A 6,000-nucleotide genomic window follows, 5' to 3' on the forward strand; every position below is an offset into this window, starting at 1 on the left:
ACATTTTCTCACACCAACACACTGCTCATCTGCATTCGACAGACTGCCCTGTGCCTGCTGAGGACAGCAGGGAGATGACATCACTTCTAAAGGACAGATTAGTCGAGGGATGAAATGAGAAGGTGGGGGAGGAAAAGAAAAGAGCACAAAATTGTAGAAAAACCTCATTAAAAAAAAAAATGAACCCAGTAAAATGCAGTTAACCATGCATCCTCTCACCCTCACTCGCCCCCCGTTTCAGTCTCCTTCTTCTCTCACATACAGTTGTTTAGTCAGAGTCGGGTGTGCTGTGAAATTCAGTGTGTATCTGAGTGCCTCTGCGCTCTCGCTGTTCTATACTCTAATGACCTTGTAGATCTGCCTGCTCTGATCTGCAGAGAAGCTTTTTCAACCCACTGAGAGTCAGACACCGAAAGAGAAACACAGAGTGAGCCATAATTTTTTTTTTTTTTTTAAAAGCAGAAAGACTAGAGAATAAAACCAAGATCTGCAGAGAGAGAGATGACAACAGAGAAGGGTGAGGAAGTGAAACTGGGAAAGAGAGGCAGAGGTGTTGAGATTAGTGGGTGAGAAGAGGGCGTGCACTCAAAATAACAGGGAGAACATAGATAGATGCGGTGTGTGTTACAACATCAATCTGGTATATAATAAAATCACAAATTAGAGTTTTAACTATGGTAATTAATTCTGTTACAAAAAATAAATGTGTAAATAAAATACAGCGTTTCCTCTGCCATACAGATTAGAAGATGGGCCACCCACAAATTTCAATCAGCATTCAAGCAACATGGTGTCTTCCTTTAAATTTAGGGTCTCATTTTCACCTCCTTCAGTTATCCCTGTCATTCACCTGCAAATCACTGCAACGCTTTTATTGTGAAGTATGTAGCTACACAAAGTGTAATTTTAGTCATTAAGGTTTTGTTAAATGTGCTAACTCATGTATTCAAAAATGGTCTGCATTAAGAAATTGATATGTTTTTCTCTTTTTTGTCAGTCAGTCAATTTTGAACATTGGAAATGAGAAATGGGACAAGAAGATGAAGCCACATTAAGCTACGGAGCGGCATGAAAAATTCATCAGCAGTGAGCAGGTGTCTAAACTGTATGGAAAGGTGGCAATGAGTTGTGCATGTTGTTAAGATTAATTGAAAAGTCTTTAGACCCGAAAGGAAAAAAAAAAAAAAATAAATCCAGTTTTTCAAGATAGTCTGTATATTTTCTATTTATTTGTGAAGAAAATGAAACAGATGTAATGTAAACATAGGCCCTTATAAATCTGTCATATAGTTGGTCTCATCCAGTCACTAGCCAATATCACTCACATTGTGTCACAATCTATACACACAGCTTCATTAATTCACCCATTTACTTTCTTAATGGATCCACAAACTTTACTAAAGCATATGAAGCCATTTAGTCCAAATTATGTTAACTTTGTTTGGCATTTCTATAAAATGCAAATTGCAGTGATGATTTTGTGCGTGCAGGTGTGTGTTAACACATTTGTGTGTCAAAGTGGCACAGACAGCCTGGGTGAAGCGGGAGTTTAATCATTTCCTGAGGGCAGCTGTAGTGTAAACACCAGTAGTGCTGTCATTATACAGGAGGAGTGTAGGGCTGTTCATATGTGTAAGTGTGTGTCTGGGTGAGTTGCTGTGTGTGTTTTTGTTTTCATTCATTCATCCATAAACGTGAGAGCATATTTAGCTTTAGTGTTAACAGTAGGAGTCACACAACAGGGATTTCAGTGTAGTGCAAGAGAGAAAGAGACAGAGTGCAGTCTGCCAGAAAAAGAGAATGTGTGTCAGTGTGTGTGTGTGTGTGTGTGTGTGTGTGAGTGTGTGTGTGTTAACCACTCTGCGGAACATTAAACACTAACGTTACCCATTCTTTTGTCTGCTCAGCTCTTTTCCACATTAAAACTGTCCCGCCTCAAACTACCACACATTAACAGTCAAGCACGGTGGCCATCTGTATGTGTGTACACACACACACATACACACACTTATAAACATACACATAACTCACTCAAACACACATCACACTCAACATCCACATGGCAAATAAAAATTCCAAAAGCGACATGACAGAACAAAGCAGAAAACGTAAGCAGAGACAACTCTGTCTTGTGTCTAAACAAACACAAAGTAACACACACCAGAACACACATACACAGAGCAAACAGCAAAGACTTACTGTATCTCTGCAAGGACTCATCTGACTGCTGCTGAGGGGAGAATGGAAAGTGAAAACCTCATGCTTCGAGGCACTCCTCTCTTTCACTCCCTCCGTCACTGCCCCCTCCTCCCTCCTTTTTCCTTTGCTTTCTCCCTCCCCTGCCTCTTTTCCTTCCTCCTCCTCCTTCTCCTCCTCCTCCTCTTCCTCCTTCCCTCTCTGTCCTTCACTCCCTCACTCCCTTTTCTCTCTCCCTCCTTCCTTCTTGGCAGAGCCCTACTGTATTCAGATACACCAGTCTCCATAAAAGGCAGCACAGCTAAACATGTCACACATAATTTATCCACAGCAGGCTGCAAGTTCACCTTTCACAGCTCGCGCTTGGATCGTATGCAAAAGAGGGAGGAGAGGAGAGGAGGGAGGGAGGGCAACGCAGGGGAACTTAACTCAGACAAACTTCTACTGTCAACAGCCACGTTCCCACAATTTCACACTGCGTGAGAGTGTGTGTGCAGCTGCGTGCATGTGTGTATGTTAACAAATGCTGACAATCAGACCGTGAAATGCTACCGGAGACCAAAATGCAATTCACCTGCGCTGTCCCAACACCTCCCTCTCCCTCTACTCCTCCTCCTCCCCGTCTCTCCACCATCTGTACCTGCAGACAGTAAATCTCATACAGATGCTGTTTGTGAGACCTGTCCACCTGCACGCCCCCTTTCTCTATACCTCCCTCTGCTCTCCTTATCTGTGCTACCACCTCAATAAAACATGACTGACGGGAGAAGATAGGGAAGAGAAAACTGCAAGGCAAATTAAATTTAAAAAAGGAGGAGTTAAACCATTTTGTTTGGGATCGGAGCAGAGAGAGATGCAGAGAGGAAGAGTTCAAGAAGGGAGAGATAAAAATAATATATCAACAAATAAGATGCCACCTGGAGTTCTGTCTGGTTGCAGCTGTAAGAATCAGTGCAATCCCCTCTGATCATGTGTCAGGCTTTACATAATCGATGGCTTTAAAAGAAAACACACGCCTGCTAACCTCTCTTCTGTTTCCCCTGGTTGAGTTTTTTTTCCAAACCACAGCCTTTATATTGCACTTGAAAGAAAAAAAGAACATAACAGAAATACAGTATGCAGATAGCAGTTGTGGTGAAACAAAAGAGGAAGACAAAAGCAGAGAATAGTGAGAAAGAGGAACGGGAATAATGATAATAGCTGCACTTGAGTAGCAGTGCTAGCTGATAGCTTTCTCCTCCCTCCTCCACAGCTTCAGTCCACTCACAGGACAGCAAGAGTCACAGCTCTGTTGCCATGGTGTCTGACTCCATCAAACACTACGTCAGGTGCATGTGTGTCTATGCGAGCATGTGTGAGTGCGTGGTGTTGTGTGTGTGTGTGTTTGCGGAGGTGTGTGTGTATGTGTCAGGTGGGTGTTACCAAGTGACTCAGAGCCACATCACTGACTTGTGGCTGCAATATATCAGGGTGTTTGGAATTTATCACTGTATTAGCTTGTGCATGCACATGTGTGTGTGTAAGAGTGTAAGGGAAAGGTGTTGATTGAACAGCAGCCTGCCCTCAAAAGCACCTCTGATGGAACTCTGTGCTGCTCTAAGTGTTAATGTTTAGCTTCAGCTTCTGTAAATATTTATCAATTCGTTCATAGAGACAAAGCAACGCACTACAGACGCCCGTAATATGGAATTTTGATTTTAGAGTTGGCAAGTCACTGTGCCCAAAAAAGGCCCTGCAGTTGTCTTCCAGAATTACACTGAATTGGGAACGGGATGAAGTGTCCCAGAGCGCGTACATGTCGTATTGTGATTGTCTGGAATACGTGTGGAGTCTGAGAAAAAAGCTTGTACAGTTTGCCTGAGTTATACTCTGTAAGGAAATATTTTTCAACTGCTCTATTTAAAGCACAGATGTCAGCTACAGATTTAGTGTCATGCTCGTGGACACTCCAGCAGGTCATCTGCTTTCCAACGTTAGGTAATACCACAATGTAGCAATAGCAATGGAGCAATGGAGCAGAGAGAACAAGCTGTAAACACCACACTGACATATTATCACCTTAGAAAGTTGTTATGATGAACTTGCTAGCAAACAGTTGCCAATTTACACTTCCAGCAGATACAGAGCAACGTTATCATTCATTTGGAGTCATGCTTCTGGCAACTTGGAAAAATATTAGTCCAATATTCACTCATCTTTGACCTTTAATTTGGTCTCTACCCAGCCCAGAGGAAAATATCTAGTGGCTCTTTCGCCACTACATTCTCCACTATTTTCACCAACTAGCCATTAGCTTTGTCTGTCTGCCCTTTCATGCTGGATGGGAAGTATGTGGTCAATTTTTCACATGAAAAGCTGCGAGAGTGATGGTGAGAGTGAACCAGAACAGTAAAGTTGCCGGCCATAAAACCAAAACAACAAGCTAAAAGGTGCTAAAATGCTCTGTAGAGCTGAGGTAAACTGGAGGGTGAGGTGACTGAACTCTCTGTGGGTTCATGCCAGTGACATGTTTCATGTTACACAGAGTCATTTGACCAGCCGTCAATATAAAAATGCAAAGTGCAAAATGCAAAGTAAAACTGCAAAGTCGAATAAAATGAGAATACAATTAAATCACAGATACCTCACAATTATAATTAAGAACAGTACTTGAGTGAATGTCCTTTCCACTGGAAAGTAGAAACAGCACAGTGAAAGGTTTTGGACTTGCAAATAACTGCTGCAACTGCAGATAATTTAATGCACACTAAGGTTCCTGCTCGCCGCTCTGCTGATATCTGTGTTCGGAGGAGAAAACGAAAAAGACTTTTGAGCCACTGCTTTTTTAACACGAGCTATCGTCCTTCACATCCATGCTCATTCTGATCACATCGAAATGAGGCCACAGATCCATGAACATGTGTCCCTTGTGTTCCAGATCATTAAAGACCAAAATTAGGAGGGAAAAAATGAGAAAAAAAACAGAGACAGGCGGAGCTGAAGTTGGAGAAGGAGATCTGGATCCATATATCACTGCTGATCCCTGCTGCTAAGCACAGCCAGAGCTGGACAGAGAGCAAAAGAATATCTACTGGGGAACCTCATGGCTCTTATGATGGAATGGAAAATCCAGCAGGATGACCCAGTGTGTGTCTGAGAGGTTTTCAACATTCAGAACAGACCTCTGCTCTATTGTTGAGTATCTAAGGTCAAATCATTAAGTGGATCATCTTCAAACAACTGCAGCTATTTTAGTCCATAGAGACTGCATGACTTTGCGCCAGAGCCTCTGCACCTTTCTCCTCACCCTGAACAGTTCTCTATTCAGGTACTAACATTTTCTGGGGCCCCAAGATGTGACCTCAGTGGAAATTGTGAAAATATGTCAACACAGAGCTCTATAACAGACTGGTAGTGGAATAAATGAATTACCATTGTTCAAAAACCTACTAAACTCTGAAACTCTCCACTGAAAGACCTGTGGTTTGACCACTGTTACACAGAGCCCTGCTGGATTTACTCTGCTGGATTTACTCTGGTGATCTGCTTGAGCTAGCACTGAAAACCAGCCACTTACAATATCTCTCAGCTTCATCTCGAGCACACTGAAATGCACACATTTCCAAGAGTACATTATACACCCAGATAACCACAGCATCCAGACACATACATGTTTCATCAGGGAGTTTGACTCCCAAACACCAGAGCTGAATTATCTAGAGAGGAGATACAGATGCTACTGTCACAGAGTTGTCTGCTGGATGATTCTGTCACGTGGCAACAATGAAAGCAACCAAAATGAAATGGAATTAAAAAGAGGTGCCT

At 42.4% G+C, this 6,000-nt stretch overlaps 1 protein-coding gene across 8 annotated transcripts in view; it reads right to left on the reverse strand.

Moving 5' to 3' along the window:
* The window catches only part of LOC139631664 (muscleblind-like protein 1), a 64,759-nt gene that overhangs the window by 57,352 nt on the left and 1,407 nt on the right, over positions 1–6,000 (reverse strand). For 7 of the 8 annotated variants that reach the window (XM_071496047.1, XM_071496045.1, XM_071496046.1 and 4 more), the window contains exon 1: positions 2,200–2,350. The exons of the other annotated variant lie outside the window; for it this stretch is intronic. The gene's annotated coding sequence lies outside the window, so the exon portion shown is untranslated. Of the gene's footprint in view, positions 1–2,199; positions 2,351–6,000 lie in introns of those variants that run through there. 8 annotated transcript variants of the gene reach the window in all.

This window comes from Trachinotus anak, unplaced genomic scaffold (genome assembly GCF_046630095.1).
Source record: "Trachinotus anak isolate AG129_WGS33_773 ecotype Australia unplaced genomic scaffold, CSIRO_AGI_Tana_v1 ptg000014l, whole genome shotgun sequence".
NCBI lineage: Eukaryota > Metazoa > Chordata > Actinopteri > Carangiformes > Carangidae > Trachinotus > Trachinotus anak.